General features: G+C 34.8%; 2 protein-coding genes across 2 annotated transcripts in view; one reads left to right on the plus strand and one right to left on the minus strand.

Moving 5' to 3' along the window:
• The window catches only part of LOC123528005 (glycine receptor subunit alpha-4-like), a 47,563-nt gene that overhangs the window by 13,601 nt on the left and 14,884 nt on the right, over nt 1–19,078 (minus strand). The gene's annotated exons all lie outside the window — the stretch shown is intronic.
• The window catches only part of LOC128548376 (uncharacterized), a 38,512-nt gene continuing 27,598 nt past the window's right edge, over nt 8,165–19,078 (plus strand). Inside the window, exon 1 of the mRNA XM_053522978.1 lies at nt 8,165–8,307. The gene's annotated coding sequence lies outside the window, so the exon portion shown is untranslated. The remainder of the gene's footprint in view (nt 8,308–19,078) is intronic.

Here is a 19,078-nt window from a genome sequence, read left to right on the forward strand (position 1 = left end):
ATATATCTTTATGGTTCGCACCGGGACGAGTATATAACAAACGTGCGTTGATAGCCCATAATCTTATAGCGGACGCAGTGATCCAGAGGTAAAACTGTCAGATTACAACAGTCTCAAAGCCTCCAACAAAACTTTACTTAATTTGGGACAAGTGTCCCGTGCATGTCCCTTTTACAGCTGACATGCTAAAGAATGAGGAAATAAATCTGTAAGAAGATCCTTTGGACGCATAGAAAGCAAAATGTTGGCAGACTCGGTTGGATTAAGTCTGTTCATGAAATGTGCAAATGTGATTTCATAATGTCTCATGAGCAGACTCCTTCCCTCGCGCCCCTAGCACCTGCTTAAGCGGAACTCTGTTACCCATAATCATTTGAATGTACTCCATGCCGGCAAAGGACAAGAAAATATAATAGCACTGAGTTTCTGGAGTTAGAGCATCTTCTGTATTTTGTCCTATCCTCTCACTAACAATACCAGCTGTCTTCTGGAGGAGTCACCCATATGTGGATTACCGAACAAACAAACATGATCACATATTTATTCGCCTATTCAAACACCCAGTTCTGGCAGCTTTATGCTAAAATCGTTGTTGTTTGATGGACACGAAATGTGTATATAGTAATGAACAGATAATAAAATGTAATTTTAGTCTATGGTAGTATCATTATATAACATAAGATTTTAACTTTGAAATTTCATCACGGGTCAGAACATGATATGATCATAAAGGCTGTAGCTTGGTCACGTGATGAAAATTTTATTCTGTCATGGAAGACATAACGAGGTTAACTGATTTATATCTTTACTTAATGTCTTGTATATCAGGCGCGTAGCTACCTATACGCCAGTACGCCAGTGAATCCACATAATTTTGCCATTTTTTATATTTTTTATTTCTTTTTTTACATCTTTATCCTAGATCTAGACTGGATGTGTTCCAAATAGTAATTAGTGTACTATATATGATAAAAGGGGCCTTAATCATAGGCGTAGGAGCCGGGGGCAGCGGGGGGGCCCCCCCCCCCCCCAAGCTAGGGCCGAACGTTAGTTTGCACCCCCTCCCCCCACTACCCCAGTATTTTGGAAAAGAGATATAAATTGCAGTCTAATATAACATTAACTTAGTATCATATAAGTCTTTCCAACCTGATTTCTGATTTGCACTTGGCCTTCCCTTACATTCTGACCTGTCTCTTTCCGTAAAGTGAGTATTGAAACCTGTATGCGCCGAGGATTGTTTGATTACATTTCATAAAAAGAATATAATATATATACAGTTCCGGTTTGAGCGTCTGCAAAAACGATGTAAGTATTTAGCCTGTTTACGTATGTAAACGTTATGTATTTACGTTTTTCATTGTCCATTCAAAGAAAATAATATTTCCACAACTTTATATCACAGTTAGACAACTCCAGCGCTATTTCATTGTATGTCCAATGCTTCAACAGAAGAATGTAAACAAGAAATATCTTTAAAAAAGATGATCGGCGTGATGTAACTGAAGCACAAGTTATATATGGGCAGAAACCTGTATTTTAAATCTTTTGGCTATGTTGAAAGAGGCCTCTGTGAAGTTTTGTATAAACGAGGACAGTAGTTCTGACGAAGACTGTGTTTAGAAAATGTGGAGGGACACACGACGGACACCAAACAATCACAAAAGCTCACTTTGGTGCTTAAAAGATGGTAACAGTAAGCAAACAATATTGAAATACGTTCTATACTTTATTTCTGGAATTGTTGGAAGCAACATGAACCCTTACCGTACCCACTTCAGCTTATTATCAAATTTATTTGTCTATCATCCAGAATATGTACAGTTACTGTACTGTTTTCACCGGAAAGATTAATTTAAAATTTAGAGTCTAAAATTTAATAGTATCGGAAATGTTGTTGCGGGTTAGTAATGATTTGCACTAGTGTAATGCAGGGTAAGAGTTAATGACTGTATAAAACAAATAACCTTTTTGTAAAAACAAAACTTAAGGAATGGAAACTTAACAAAACAGAAATAACTTAACAAGAAAACTTAACAAAACAGAAATATGTCCGGATGAGCGGATGAATATTTGGTTACGCACACCTATTCAAGTAGTACGCAGACAACCCGAAGGTGCTGTATTTACAGAAGTTATAGATGACGAACGCGTTGTCATTTCACTCAGTGTCATACATGACTCAGAGTGAAGCATTTTCAGCGTTTCCTCCAATCAGCGCCACTCTTACAAAATCTCTCATAATGGCTGAAAATACCGAGAATACCTTACCAAGCAATCCGAATGGTGTAATTATTCAGGCGACATAAGGTCATGCGAGGTCATAAAATCGTGCTTTATACGGCACACCGAAAAATATGGCACACTTGATTAGAACAATACATATTTTGACCGATTCAGTTACAAGCTGCAGACAGTAAGCGTATCATCAGAATACTCAATGATTGCTAAAACACAGAGGCTTGAGGGGGCCTATGGCCCATTTGACCCCTGGACAATGCTTTGTCATGAATGCACCGGGGATCCCTTGCCGCCCCCGCTGGCCCCCCTCCCACCCCCTGTCGGAAAGGTTTGCCTCCCGCACCCCCCCCCCACCCATCCCCAAAGTTAAACTCGCTCCTATGCCCATGTTAATTCAAAGCCCGGGTGTTAGTTTTAGAACATGTCCATGGCCGTAGCGAGAGACTAAATTTTACCGAGGCAATTGAGTACGAGCGTTTGTTCATGGCTGTTGGGTAAATTTGAGTGGTAAGGCAAAGCGACGACAGTCAGAGGGGTTAGTAAGAGAGGTTGTGTCCCACACTCCCCCATAGGAGGGTTTGTGGGGGATCCCCCAAGAAAAGTAGGATATTTGATAAAAACACACCTTGTTGCGCTGCTGTTGTACAGTACAACCTCTCCAGAGCGGCCCTCTCTTAAGCAAAAACCTTTCTATAACAACATCATCAAAATTTCCCTAAGCTGAAATATACTATCAAATTTACCTCTCCAGAACAACAGCCTCTACATAGCAGTCAATATTTATCTACCAAAGGGTGTTGCTCTACAGAGGTTGCACTGTAATTAAAGGAAAAAACATTACCCTATTATTCCGCGATCTACCCCGGGTACTTATACCGATTTGTGGTTCGTTTGTAATGTGTCTCTCTTGGGATGGAGGTCACAAGACCTACTTTTTGGGAGGTGTATGAAGAATATTCTTCTTGATGACGCTTATTCGAGTAAAATTAAATGTAAATATGTTCAAACCATAATCCCTATAAAGTTCCGTCTAATGTTGCTCTCATGCTGAAAAGGATATTAGACTTCTCTAAAAATGTTCTTCTTTTATACAATGACAAGGTGGATATCATTATAACTCACAACAGAGATAAGAGCAAAATGCGTATCAAATCATCAATACATTATTTGTGACGTTGATGATTACAGCATAAATAAAGTTTCATCAATTGATCGTGAAACCACATAACCCCGCGGCATCTGCATATAACGCTTCAACAGCAACTTAGCGCTTAAGGACGCTCGCTGCAGTTTCGAAATTTTTTTCTCAATAATAGATTTTGATGAAATGTTTTGTATTAAAAGACCATGTTATGATGTATTGAAAAATGAAATAAAAATACTAGGTCACCAGCTTTGTTTCAATTTAATTTGCCCCTAGATATGGTGCTATTTTAAACATTTTTCAAAATTTCTGTAATCCTAAAATATATTTCAGTAATATACCATAATCAGCATAAATTTGATTATCTAAGCATTTTTATAACGGAAAACAATATATCTATTTGAAACATGCTCAGAGAAATCAAAAGAACATGATTTTGTAAAGAAAGGAATACTTGTTCAGCAGACCCAAGGGCTATTTTTGCATATTTTTGTCAGTTTTAAGTTGGTACTTCTGCTATTTTATCGAGTTTCACATAATAGAATTTAATCAAACTCTGCACATACCTTTGGTTATGTCTACCTAATCTAAAACAAAAAGAAAATTGATAGGTCACCATATTAGATTTCGCTTAAATCAAATTACAACGAGGTGGGGTGTGGCGGGCATTTATACAACGCAGGTTGGTACGGAATACTCTTTCAGTGTTTGAGCAAATGACTTAGAAATATATAAATAAAATTATCAAACGGCAGATCTCTTAATAAGCGGATTTTAAGGTGTTTCTGAAGCATTTTGATGGCATAGAACGATGAAAATATCCACCATTTTTTAACAAAATCTATAGTTTACGAATGTACGGTACGGGATTAGAGACAGCTGTGACTATATGCAGAGTTTGAGCGCTGGTATAAATAACAGACTCCAGTATATGTCGGATTGAAGCAATTTGAACTAAAAGTACTTTAAATGTATATATTTTGTAACCATGGTGATACTTATCCTAACCTTTAATCAGTATATAATACATTTTGTACATTAAATGCATGCGAACATACAATAATTTGCGAATTTTTGCCGTACGCGACATTAGATAATCACTTCCGGGCATGCGCAGAAGACCGCACCAAATCTGCAGTGAGCTACATCGATTACAAATTGGCAAAGTGTTGGGGTAAATATCGACCCGTCCGGAAGAACTGTAGCGAGTGCCTTTAATATTCTTCAAAATCAGCGTTGCCCCATCAATGATATTTTGATAGAATGATATGATATAAACTAAAATCATAAATAATTAAATTTCAAGTGATTTTGCATTTGGCACCAACAAATTCGTCGGTTTATTTTGAATCTAAGCCATGTTTTGAAATTAGATTAGGTTTGGGGAAAACATGAATTTATATTGTAGGAAATTAAACATAAAATCGCAAGAAAACGTGGGATGTAAACTTTCCTTGTGAATGTTTTTGCTCCGGTTGTAAGTGCCCAAGTACGATATGACGATGCGAAGAGCGCGCATTTCAATTCGGGATCCGAATGTTACACGAATGATTTTTTTTTTCGATAATAAAATATAAAAAAAAATGAAAATCAATAAATAAAATTTAAAGGCTGAAGAGATGAGTTGTAAGATGAAATAGATTCAGAGACTTTTGTCACGCATTTAAACCCCAGGGCTCAGTATAAAAGGAATGGCTCCACACACAAAACGTCAATCATTGCAAATTCAAAAAACATTCAGATATCCTTCAGTTTTTTGTATTATTTCTAAATAACTCAAATAAGAATGAAAATTATTAAATATAGTTTGCCTCTGCATCAATTTTATCATGTCATTACTATAGCAACTGCCTGGTAAAGCCTGTCTGAGAAAAGCAGGCTTTCTCAGGTCAGTGACTTGAGAACACTTTTCACTGTTTAAACCTATGATTAAATCCAAGGACATCAGATTGTGTCCATTTTGCATTTAAAAATTATTACGCCCTCATACGACACTGAAAAAGGTCTTTAAAATCCCAAAATATAAAAAAGCGGAAAAAAACAACAAATGTTAACCTTGTGTTTTGTAACCACATCTCTGTTTTGCTGAACACGAAAGAATAATTTCAATTTGTTCCCAAGTGAAATTTTATCCAAAATTCAGTTGCTAGACGGACACCCATTCTCACCAAGCAAACGTTTGAAGTGAATTAAACAGGTCGGAGACTTCCCCTGGATTGAGAGACAATCTCTCGATCTAAACATTGTCTCTCGTTTGAAAGACAAAATGTCTTTCGATCGAAAGACTCAAATTAGCTTAAGCAATGAAAATCAATGAAAGAGTAATTAAAACTCTCTTTTTAGAATGCGCAAATTTATTTCAAATATAGAAAAGCATCTTTCTTTTATCAAATTTTCAAATTCAAAACTATTTGGGAATTTTGTTTAAGCATTATAATGCTTAAGCAAACTTCTATGACAAAGTGTTTCTTGTAAAGTTTACTTGAAATAACAAGCTGTTTCAATGAATAGATAATGCGACTGTAATGAAATGATTGTTTTAATAATGATTTCATGTTTTTTCAACACTTAAGCTAAAAACAGTCTTTCGATCGAAAGACTTTTGTCTTTCAAACGAAAGACAGTGTTTAGATCGAGAGACTGTCTCTCAATCCAGGGGAAGTCTCCGACCTGTTAAATACACACGCCATAACGCCGCTTGGCAGTACCGTTTCATCTACCGTTGATTTTATTCCATGAAAGTTCATTCCAGATGCAATATTCCATGATGTAAATGCAGAGAGCTAAAATCCTGAACAAACGCTTTGCATGAGTCATTTTCCGTTTCTACTAGCGTTTCCGTTATAAAAACATTTTTGTGGTAATTGCAAATATGGTAGGCATACGCTATACATTGTTGGAATGGTTTCACGTACCTATTAAGAGCTCGTTTATAAAAAAAATATTGGCGTAAATGTCTTTTAGCAGTTATTCTAAAAAAACAAGATGGCGTCATTTCGAAAAAAAAATAAAAAAAGAAGTTCGGCAAAACAGCAAAATTTGGTCCACCCCTATTTTTGCACTTTATTTCGCATAATGGTAGGATAAAAATTGTTAATAAATTATGGCATGATAAATAGAATAACAGGTTACTGTCTTTTGAGAAAGGGATTTCTCAGACTCGGCTAGATATGGTCCGGAAGGAGCTCGGCAAGCCTCGCTCCTTCCAGGTCCATATCTAGCCTCGTCTGAGAAACCCTTTCTCAAAAGACAGTAACCTGTTATTCTCAATCTCTAAGTTCTAATCTTTTTAATGATATTAAATTAAAGGTGTACAAAAATATCTCATAGGAGTTATTCTGCTTACAAAATAACAAGAATTTGAAAATTTGAGTTGAAATCTGAAATCTTTACTCTGACATTTGTCATGTGATAAAGCAGAGCAGTCAGCAGGAAAATGTAAACACACGGGTCTTGTCAGGTAACAAGGCACTAGTTGTTCTCAATAGTGATTTATCACACTGGCTACTTTACTGATAAGCTTGCAGTTCTAGATAGTCGGTGGTAATTATAAATTAATTAAATAAAGGTTAATGACATTTATCTATTAATCTGTCAATAAAACAAATTCATATAAATATGTATGCTACTATTGTTTCTTTTTTGTTTTGTTGTTGTTGTTTGATAAATTAATTAGTTCAAATTTGTTACTGTAATTCCTACTAATGTTTACTGTATTGTATTATTTTACATTTCACTAGTCCAAATCAAAGACTATTAACACTTCAAATCACAAAATGTGATCAAGTTAAATTAAATAATATTTACCAATTAAATCCATACTATATTTCACTATAGAAAATTCTGAAAGTGATTCTTTGTAGACTAAAACTAAAAAACATGGATGATTTAATAGTGCCTGTTTAGAATTCAAATTTTACACAATGAGTTTTAGAATAACATACATTACTTATGTATCTTCCATTTTTCTTCAATCGACTAAATTCTAGCAGTAAATTTTGAATACTTCCTCTGACTTTATGTACACAGCTGAGATTCAACAGGGATCAAATTACTCTACTAATATCTTTTATCAGGGTCAGTCGGCTGATTCACCTGGATGGATGGAACAAACTAACCGTTTCTTGACCTCACTCACATTCATGTATTTTTAGGAAGCTCCTCCTACAATCTGGGTATAAGGCCTACACCAGACTGGCCTTTAATGTTAAACTGCGATAGAGGTATACATTACATCCTGCCGTAGCGGTCACCTACAGGTATTTATTAAGCAGCTATTCTAGTATCATAACTTTTTATTAGTATAAAAAACTCGTACAATTTTGAAGGAATGGTAAGTATAAACGTGCAACAAGAAGTTTCTGTCTCTTAATATCATTACAAAGCAGCTGTTAACAGCTTTTTTCCTCATTTTGTTTTACAAATGCAATGACGCTGCAGCTTATGTGCATATAACATAGTAATGTGATCCAAGCAACTGAAATGCGAAGAAAAAAAACATTCTTTGCAGCATTCATTTCGCTATTTACATTTAAAAGCAATTTTTCCATTGTATTGTAAAAACTTTTTTTTTGCATTTAGCCGCAATGTTTCGATTATGAAACAAATGTATCTGATATGATATACTGTCTTTTTTACACAGTAAACAGATTTTAACCGCCATTATATCTGATGAAGATTACTAAAATTTCTTCATTGACGTGTCTGAATAATGAAAGGATCATGAAAGGATATCAAATTATGTTTGTCTGTCATCCACTTTTTGCAATAGTGGTAAAACTTATTTTGACATAAACCAGTATGGTGTCACGGTGAACATTTACAGTGAAATTAAAGTGCGCGACTACAGTAGAACTTATATGAATAACAATTGTGTGATATTTACTAAGCTGTAGGATTAGGAGTACCAAAATCTGCATAAGGTAAATATAAAACATTTATTTTGACCGTATCCCATAGTTTCAGATATGCATATGAAACCGAATGTTTTATCACTCACTGAACTAGATTATAAATAACATTTAAAAGTGGAACATTTTAATTGAACGACTGAAAAATCGAGATCTTATATTTTTTTTAATCATGTCCTCGTAAGTAGAAGTCCGAAATAGATGCAATAATTTACGCAATGATTTGTAACAGTTTTATTGAGGGGAGGAGATTGAGGTATGTGGTATTTAAGATCAAACAAAGTAGTCAAGCTACAGCCCTGTATTTACTTCTGAAATTCACAAGTCTACAACAATACAGTTTACTAATATATGGGCAAACACTGGCACTAGCTTCATACCCTCGCCTGATCTTATCATTGCTTCTTTCGATCTTTTATCCCCCATTTTTAGACTTTGATTGCAAATGTTACTTGGCGCAATGGGCAGAGTGAGTGTGCCGCGCTACGCACCCGGGAGTGACCTATACAGGCTGGTATTTTCGGATGATGCTGAGCCTGGGGAATATTGAAAACACTAATCTGAAATGCGCACTTTGAACAACCGTAGTACGATACTGACATATCTCACATACGTCACACAGTTGTGACCTGGTAGATATAGTTTGTTCCATAGTTTTTATAACACATCTATTCGAATAATACTTTCCAAACCGAGATCAGATTCTTGCAGAACGGCTGGTAATTCATACAGCTAAGGCAAAACAAAACCTGGATACCAAAAATAGTCGCCTTGCAAAAAAATCCACCGAGGCAACTGAGGCAAAAAAAATCGACAGAGGCAGAGGAGGCAGAAAAATTGACCGAGGCAAGTGCCTCGGTTGCCACAGTAGTCGCTACGGCATGATGTCTGGGTATTGGTGGTGGTATTATTGTTTTGTTTTTGTAATGTTTTAGGTGTTACTTTCCAGAGTTCCTTTCAAATAGATGTTACAAAAATATTTTAATACTGTATGCAAGTTATTAATTTACGAATTCATCCACAAGGATTCCCGCGGTTTCCCTCCCTGATTTAGACACAATACATCCAAGGGGACAACTGCCATGGCCATGAACTCTCTATACTCTACTTTTTATCATTAAAAACAACATAATAAAATAAAGAACAAAGATTTATTTAAAACTTATTAAAATCTACACGAACGATACAGCTAAAGATAATTTAACAGAAATTTGTTTGACGACACTGTTCCCTTTATGTTTTTAAAATGCTGCCACTTTTTAGTTATTAAAGATTTTTCTATTCTGTTTTTGATATCTTCTGCCCGTACTGTATTACATATATTTACTATAAAAACGAAATAGCTATTTACGATCGCGCTGTTTGAAATTTTACAGGTAATTTTATAACAAAAAAATCTTATCAAAATTGCCTTAAATTTTCTAGCGGTGCTGGAAGTTTCAGGTGATAATATTAAATAATGAATACACTATCACTGTGTAAGTAACGCCTAAATTTTGCGGTGTGTACATCATCACCGCTGGACTTTCTTATGGTTGCCGGTGTTCCGTGCGCTTGTATGCCACAATAGGTCCCTAACACATACATAAAAGAATGCTGGCCTAACTTTTAATGTTTATTTTGTAATGTTCTTAACTGTGTCCTTCAAAAAGTTATTTTGAGGCCATTTATATTAGTTCTAGTTAGATTAAAGATTATACTGTTTAAAATTTGCTAAAATTGAGTAAAATTCGATAGAATTGGTAAATTTTGATAAAATCAGAGTCGGCCTTTGCCGAAAAATGAAAACACAAAGACTCTGACTCTGATTTCTGACTATTATGTGTACCAAAATATCTTTAAAATTCTGTTCTAGAATTAAAGTTAAAAATAATTTAGTAAAAACCGATGGCCATCTTTGCCGAAATGTAAAGTGGGTGCGAGCTTTTGTCTCCTAATTTTTAACATCATGGTCTAAAATTGGGTTATATATGGCTTAAAATTTGTATTGGTTTATAAGGTTTCTTCAGTTAGAGCTACCATAAATTGTAAAATTTTAATCGGTGATATCAACAATAAGAGCTTGAAATATTAGATTATTTTCTGCAATCCATTTTGTCGCCGGGGGCTCTACCCTGGACCCGATGGGGACCTAAGCCGTCCCCATACCCCTCGCCTTTTTGGTGAATCCACTTTCTTTAGGCCATCCTACGCGCCTGACAAACTCTACAAATTAAACTAAATAATTGCATCCACATAAGTCTCAAGTCCATAAAAGCCTTATCAGCTGAGATAACAACTACTGTTCTGATTGGCTGACCTCACCTGGTGATTTATGACCACACACACACATACAAGCACGCACGCACGCACGCGCACGCACGCACGCACGCACACACACACACACACACACACACACTTATGACTGTTTTTCCACTAATTAGTGAAAGGTCTTCAACTTCAATCAGTTCAATATTAAACAGGAAGTTAAGATGTTGACAAAACTGACACATTTTTTGATTAAAAAAGCAATGATAGTCATAAAGTTTCTTTTATCTTGTTTAAATGTTTACCTACAATCAAGCATCCATTTGCAGGGGTCCCTTTATCTATATAGTTGTAAGTACTTATGAATCAAGAATAAATCAAGAAATAAAACATAATAAAATAATATAATGTTTTAATGAAAAGAATAAAACCAAACATGTACACAAAATGATTCAGGTGGTTCACATAGGATCCCTATGTACATATATATATTCAATGCAACCAGAACACAAAAGAAAACGAAGTGTGAAAAGTTTTGTGTTCACGTTTCAAGAAAAATGCTTAAAACTTATATATCTATAATCAAGATCGTAAAACCTAATGATAATAATTATTGTATTGCTGTCATGGGCGGATCCAGTGAGGGGGTCAGGGGGATCCGGACCCTGTAGAATGGTAAAAACTTTTATTAGACATATTGTGGAATGATTCATTAAAACCGGCAACAGGAGGCATAATGTTTTAGTCGAGTCTGTTATGGACAGGTGAATTGGCATAAATATATGTAAATTATACTGGATCTAAAATAAAATAGAATAAAATACAGCCACATAGATAATGGCAATACATGATTTATATTTCATTTTTGATATTCCTTTGGAAGTCAATGAGTCATTGGCAGTGGCCTTAAACTTAGTCAAGGCCAATTATAAATCTTTGCATGTTCGTCAGTGTACCCCCATTACGGTCGTTTTCATATCATGTGAAAATTTGTAAAATACTATTGGATTACTTATTTCCAAGATTATATTTTTTGATGGGATTTGAGGCTCGAAATTAGCTCTCAGCTCCACTCACCCCAAGGAACAAAAAAATTCCTGTGGAGGCCCCGCGTACCCCCACCAGCAGGAGGCAGACACACTCTTCAGCACCTATCACCATATGGCCCCTCCTGGGAAAAATTCCTGGATTCGCCCCTGGCTGTAATATTAATATCAAAATACAGATAAAAAAACAAACTCACTGCACATTCCATTCTACACCATTTCGATGAGAAGGAATACACACTACATGCAGCTGCAAATAATTATGAACAACCACAACACAAAAGAAAAACTTACAATTTTTGCGCCCAAACTACAGTGTAGTGCACTGTGAAAATAATAGATTGTGGAAATTACAGATTTCACATTCTTGAGTATTTTAAAATTATTAAATTCATAAAATATTCATGTTTTATTCTTTGTAAAATTCATGAATATTTCAATATTTTGTTAATGATTCTTCTGTTCAACATGAAGTGATACACTGTGACCTCAGTCCAACAAAATTCATTTCCAAAACATAAAAAGAAACTAAAATAGTGGAGGAAATTTTCGATTCAATTTTCATCGCTGCCGACACTTTTAAATGCCAATTACTTCACAAATCCAGGCCATAATTGCAAATAAATCTTACATGACTCAACAGGGTATTTAATTCCAACTTAATTTATGTGAAAATTATCATTTCATTTCCAAAATTACAAAATTGAAGATTTTATGTATTGTACTGTACTGTACATGTATTGATGGATAAAATTAACGTTTACCGCGTCACCACGACGTACAATATGAACAATTTAAGCGATTAAACCAATGCATCTTATCTTTATTCATTTTTGTCCTTCGAAGTTTTGATGTTTAGATTGCCCCTCACAAATATAACTTAAACAACCCGAATGCCTAATTATTTTGACTAGGACACACTTTATCATATAAAACTGCATGCATTTCTTTGCGCAGAGGCAGACATGATGGGCATGAACAAGAGATGCATGTTCAAAAGTTACTGATTACGGTATCAGACTCTGATAATGAATATTTCAAATGCTCAAAACAATGTCATAACAATATACAGGATCCAATAAGAGACTTGTATGCAAAATTTAAACAACTTTTATGGGACAAATTATGTATAATTCATGATATTTCCTCAAGCTCAAGTATAGACATCTTTCAAAGTGATGGCCACTGTCCAAAACATTTGCAGGGAGTTCATTCTACTGTTATTTTTGATACTTGTAATAAATGTTAAGCTATTGGTAAACAATTATAAAACACAAAATAAAACTGTGAATATCATTTTGTTCTGTAGGGTGCCTCAAGTAAAAGGACTTAATGAGACACTGAATTCTAACATTGAAAAGAATAAGGTTAAGCCCTGTCGGAATATCTCTGGCTTCCACGACCACACTCATGGCCTTTGTAGAGCCTTGAAAGCTATGGCCTTTATAGAGCCTTGACAGCTATGATCACTGAGACTGGCATCTACTTAACCAACATAACCCACCCATGATTCCATCAAAAAACGCTCAAACAGCTATTTATGGTTCTAGTACAATCTTTTGGAACCACTCCTCGAGTGAATTTCTGTTTTAGTTTTTCACGCCGCATTTACCTTGGTTCAACATGAACAATATACCAAACTTTTTATAATAAGTAGAAGAAACTTTCAAGACTGGCTATATTTTATTGAACAGCATACAAAATTTTGTCCTATATCACATGTACTTTGACTGTTCAAGTTCTGTTTTGTAGAAGATATCAAGTTTCTTTTTCAAAAGTATTTCGTCCTTAATTTTATGATTATTGTGTGTCTAACATATTTCTCCAGGTTCTCTGGAGAGAAAGTTGGTAGATATTTTCTACATAATAGAATGTAGACAATTTAAGTTCAATTGTATTGTAAGACAAAATACATGTTACCGAAAAAGTATTTTCTATCCCCTCAGAACAATTATGTCTATATATGTTATGAATATTACAGGTCTCCAGAGTGAAAGTTTACCCAAGGGATGGACTTTATCCAACTAATTTGACGCGATCCTATAAAATATTTAGATATTTTTTTCATATGGGCAATATCCCCACTCGCGTCAAACACTCGAATGACCAAAATAGTTGAAGCAACTTCCGATGAAATTATCATCGCTGCCGACGCTAATTACATGCTATAAAGGTAAAGGTAAAGATAAGTTTTATTTACTGTCGCTTGGTGAAACAATTAACATAAGCTCTTTAGAGCTTTTCTGCGACCCTATATTAAGAACAGTTAAAACCAATTATTGCTTTAGGTTTTAATGTCAGTTATTTCACGAATCGGCCATAAATTAAAATATAACTTACATGTTTCGAAAGGGGATTCAATTCCTCAATAATCTATGTTAAAATTATCAAATAATATCCAAAATTACGAATTTTCTGGTGATTTAACCTTTGTATGTACTGTAAACGATCAACGTTTACCGTGAGTTTACAAGCGATATAAAACCAATAACTTTACATGACTGTGTACTGTGATTTAACTTCCATTATTTTGGTCCTTCAAAGTTTTGACGTTTAGATTGCCCGTCACAAATATAAAACAATCTGAACGTTGAATTATTTTGACTAGGGGTGGTCTCAAAGGTGTTTACATGCATCCTAATTTTTACCTTTTAAATTATTATATAAAAATTATTTGAAAAAAAAAAATATCCAACTCGTCTATATGATCTTTGTTTCATTTTTAATTATAACATTTTACCTTTATATAAATCCCAGCTTGTTAAAAAGAATATGTTACAACATGATTTAGCTTACCAAAAGGTTCCTTCTAGCGCATATAAAATACCGGTATACTTTTTAAGGGATATTGTTTAAGCATTATGTTACAAATGTTTAATAAGGCAATGAGATATAAATATAATATTTCACTTCCGGATATTTTCATCACGCGACTACACCAGCCAGTACCTGCACACTTAACACAAAGAAATTCCATACATGCATTTGCGATTCGAAAAAAAAATATCACTACAGGAAGAGTAAAACGTACGCAAAAGAAAGCAACGTTAGAAGCTAAAAAATTCACGTGACCAGGGACAATTTCATTACGTAATTTTTTTGTGGCGGGAGTCTATTTTTAGATGATGCATATTCATTTCATTAATCTCGATTCTTTACTATGATATATTCAATTGAGGAGTTACATGATTTAAACTTTATCATTGTGTCTTGTTTTTCTGTTATTATACGTAGTTGTATTGCCCTAAAGACTGAAATAAAGATTATTTATGCGTAAACACATATTGGGCTAGAGGCTATTTAATGAATATGCATGAGTCCAAGATGGCGGCGCCCTACGGGAAATCGGGTTCCTTTGGCGACACCCTTGTATCCATTACATGTTCAGTCAAGTGTGACATGTTTACCATAAGTGTTCCTTCCCTTGAGCACCCTTGTTATCCGGATAATACGAAATGCTGTGATAATTCCAAAATGCTATAAAATGACAGATGAACACTTCTGAAAATTTCAGGTTTTTCGGTAAGTTGTTGTGGCTTGATAAGAGATTTTAACCTCCAGATGTTGCAAAAAGTACGAATGGTGTTTTGTTTCCATGGAACTCAAACTATTTTACTTTATTTTTGTTAATACAAACATAGTTTGTTAAATAGTTCACAAAATCTATGTAAGTTTAGTTTGGGAATTCATAAAAAATAATTAGAATTGTTTTTATGCTTGTAATTCACTGTATATACAGCTCTACCATGTAACTATCTGACATAGTTTAGAGTAAATTGTTTACTTTTGCCATCTTTATGTCGAAACCATTTATATTGATCCTTGTGTGAAAAATAGATAATAGCCAAAAATGACCATGGATAATGCCCTACATGTGTTGTCTTTGAAAGTGGATAATAGCCGTCATTGACTTCTTTCATTTACATACCATTACACATGGACCAGTTTTGTGTGTGGGGGCATGTTTTGGTGAATGAGTTCGTAACTACATGATTATCTGAACTTGTTAACGACTATTTTAGCACGACTATTCAAAGAATAGTCGAGCTATTGGACTCACCCATGCGTCGGCGTCCCTATTTGGTTAAAGTTTTGTATGTAAACAGGTATCTCAGTAACCACTTGTGGGAATGGATTGAAACTTCACACACTTATTCACTGTGATAAACTGACCTACATGGCACAGGTTCCAAAACTTTATCTTGCTTTTTTACAAAATTATGTTTCTTTTTCGACTTAGAAAGTCTTGGTTAAGGTTTTGTATGTAAGCTGGTATCTCAGTTCACTAATGGGAATGGATTGAAACTTCACTCTCTTGTTCACTGTCATGATTTGACATGCACTGTGCAGATCCCATAACTCTATTACATGTATGCATTTTTACAAAATTATGCCCCTTTTTCAAGTTTTTGGTTTTAAGTTTTTGTATGTAAGCTGGTATCTCAGTATCCGCTAATGGGAAAGGATTGAAACTTCACACACTCAGTCATGAGTTTCAGTCATGAGCTGATAAGCACTGTGAAGGTTCCATAACCCTTTTTCCCATTTTAACAAAATTATGTCCCTTTTTCGAATTTTGTATTCATTCAATTGACAAGGCTGTTAAATAGTCGGGCATTGCTGTCCTCCGACAGCTCTTGTTATACTGGTAACAGGCACAGCAAACAAATAAGTAGAGCATATGAGACCCATCGCAGATTAAGAGCTTTTGTCTCATATGTTATCGGAAAGAAATTTTAACACTCTCTTTCCATGACTGAAATCCTAACAATTACAGAGATAGTCCGAATGATGACTTTGGATAAAGACCCGATAAAGAATGCCGATAAGATATGGCCATATATTGGCGCTTGTTTCAGTGCTGGTTGGGGGTACCCGGCAGTCAACCTATACATATCTTTGGCTCCTTTACAGGCACAGCAACCAAATAAGTAGAGCATATGAGACCCATCGCAGATTAAGAGCTTTTGTCTCATATGTTATCGGAAAGAAATTTTAACACTCTCTTTCCATGACTGAAATCCTTACAATTACAGAGATAGTCCGAATGATGACTTTGGATAAAGACCCGATAAAGAATGCCGATAAGATATGGCCATATATTGGCGCTTGTTTCAGTGCTGGTTGGGGGTACCCGGCAGTCAACCTATACATATCTTTGGCTCCTTTAGAAATTACTTTTGGAGTTTGGCTGGAGGTTATCTTCAACCTACCAAGACCTACGAGACGTTAAATACTGTCTTCAAAAATGCCCAGGATTTTCAACACCGCAAAACATACCACAGATTTTGAACAGCAGTCAAAATGCCATGGTTATTATAGTCCAAGAAACAAAGCAAAAAACAATTGATCTCAATTACAATTCATAACACCAACTTAATGTATTGAACTTACAGAAGAAGAGGGAAGAGGATATTGAACAAATATTAAGTTAATGAACGTAGATCTTATCCTAAACACTGGGACCAGCTCTTTATATTTCAGTATAGAAATGCATGTGAGTCTTAAATTTTGGTTGGATGGACCTTGTATGGAAAGTTAAAGTGTACTAAATTATGAAGTACAATATGAAACTATTATCAGTTAGGGGATTAAGGGAATGTACTTATATGAATTCACAGCAGTATTTAACATATTAAAGTGTCATTATTTTCACACTCTTAAAATCCTAACAGACCCCTAGCATACTTAATTTCTAAATATGGGTGTACCCCTTCCCCCTGTGGAATCTCAGCTCATTTAGATTCAGGTGTTACCTGTTCTGGCTTGTTTAATTTTTTAACAAAATCTAGTAGAAAAGATACAGGCGTGTAAGCTTTAGAACCTTCTGACAGCGGACTTAATACTTAATGTTCCTTCTCAACACCCTTGTTATCCGGATAATACGAAATGATGTGATAATTCCAAAATGCTACAAACTGGAGGAAATGTAAAATGTATGGACATTGTTTTTGTCAATATTTTCTTATTACTCATTCTAATTGTTTAAAGTATTATAACTGATTCAACATGGTTTAGAAGCTATACCATTTGCACTAAACAATTTGAATATTGGACATATTGTTCAGTAAGGTCCAGATGTTGTTCTAAAGGTACCGATTGTTGTATATTGAAGAAGTATACTCATAAAATGTGGTAACTAATGGCTGTAGCATGCCCAAGATAATGTTTTATACACATGGTCAGTACCAGATGTTCCTTAAACATTTTATCAAAAGGGTAAATGTCTATATCTTTGTAAAATTCTGTTTTAAAAGTTTGATGAAGCACGCTTCCTTCTCCCGAGCCTTGCAGTAGAAATCATGTGACTTTCTGTGATAATAAATTCGCGTACCCGTTAAATACCGGGTTAAGCCAAAAGTTGTTGCATATTTCATTAACTCAATCAAAACGTGTGTGCTATAAGTTTTCTTGGTTTATGAAGAATTTTCATAAAGTGATGGTAATCAGTGGACTAACTTTAAGTATTACATTAAAGATAAGCAGTATAACACAACTATTTTTCATCAAAAATTCAACAAAATGGATTTTGAGTTAAAAACAACTGATGCACTGAAACATACATTTCTCTTATCGTTTTATTAAAGTTATTATCAGTGTTATCAAATAAACGACAGTATTAAGTGACAAACACGCACCAACTAAACATTACTATTACTAAAAAGCAAACTGTAAAAATGAATTTTTCAAAATATGAAACTGTTAATTTATTATATATAAGCAAAACATTCATGTTTTTAATCTATGCTAAAGTGTGTTTGTTTGTTTTGGGTTTATCGCCGTTTTTCAACACTGATTCTGTCATGAAACCTAACCAGTGTTCCTTGATTCTATGCCAATACAATCCTGTTCTCCGCAAGTAACTGCCAACTTCCCGACATGAATTATCAAAAGTGGAGGTCGAATGATTTCAAACAATGTCTATCAAATCGTCACGGAGAACCTACGCCCCGCCTGGGGATCGAACTCGCGACCCCGCGATATGTAGACCAACGTTCTCCCTACTGAGCTAAGCGGGCGGTCTATTATAGTATGTCAACCAATTAACACCAATAAACACTAAATTGCTTGACTGAATAAAGAACCCCAGGTAAATTTGAAATAGGGGATTCTGATAGCCATTAATTTTCATGACGGTTATTATTATAGCCCTAACATTTTCATGAAGGGGATTATGACACCCCTGCCCCTTTCATAGAGGGCAATTTATACCCTTCAAAACAATTAAGGGGATTTTGTAACACCCTTTCATTTTTCATGGGAGGTGATTTTGATCAAGGGGATTTTGATTGTCCCCCGAAAATACGCACAAGTGTACGCTGTTTTAAACTGACGAAAATAAAGTTGCCCAAATTGGCGAAAATGCATGAAAATTGATGCCTAACACAGGTAAGGCACAAACGCTAGAAAAACAGTGCAAACAGAATTTTTTTTTAAATAAAAAAGCTCAATTACTTCTTGTGTTAACCTGATGTTTTTATTATGCATTG

Source organism: Mercenaria mercenaria, chromosome 14, assembly GCF_021730395.1.
Source record: "Mercenaria mercenaria strain notata chromosome 14, MADL_Memer_1, whole genome shotgun sequence".
NCBI lineage: Eukaryota > Metazoa > Mollusca > Bivalvia > Venerida > Veneridae > Mercenaria > Mercenaria mercenaria.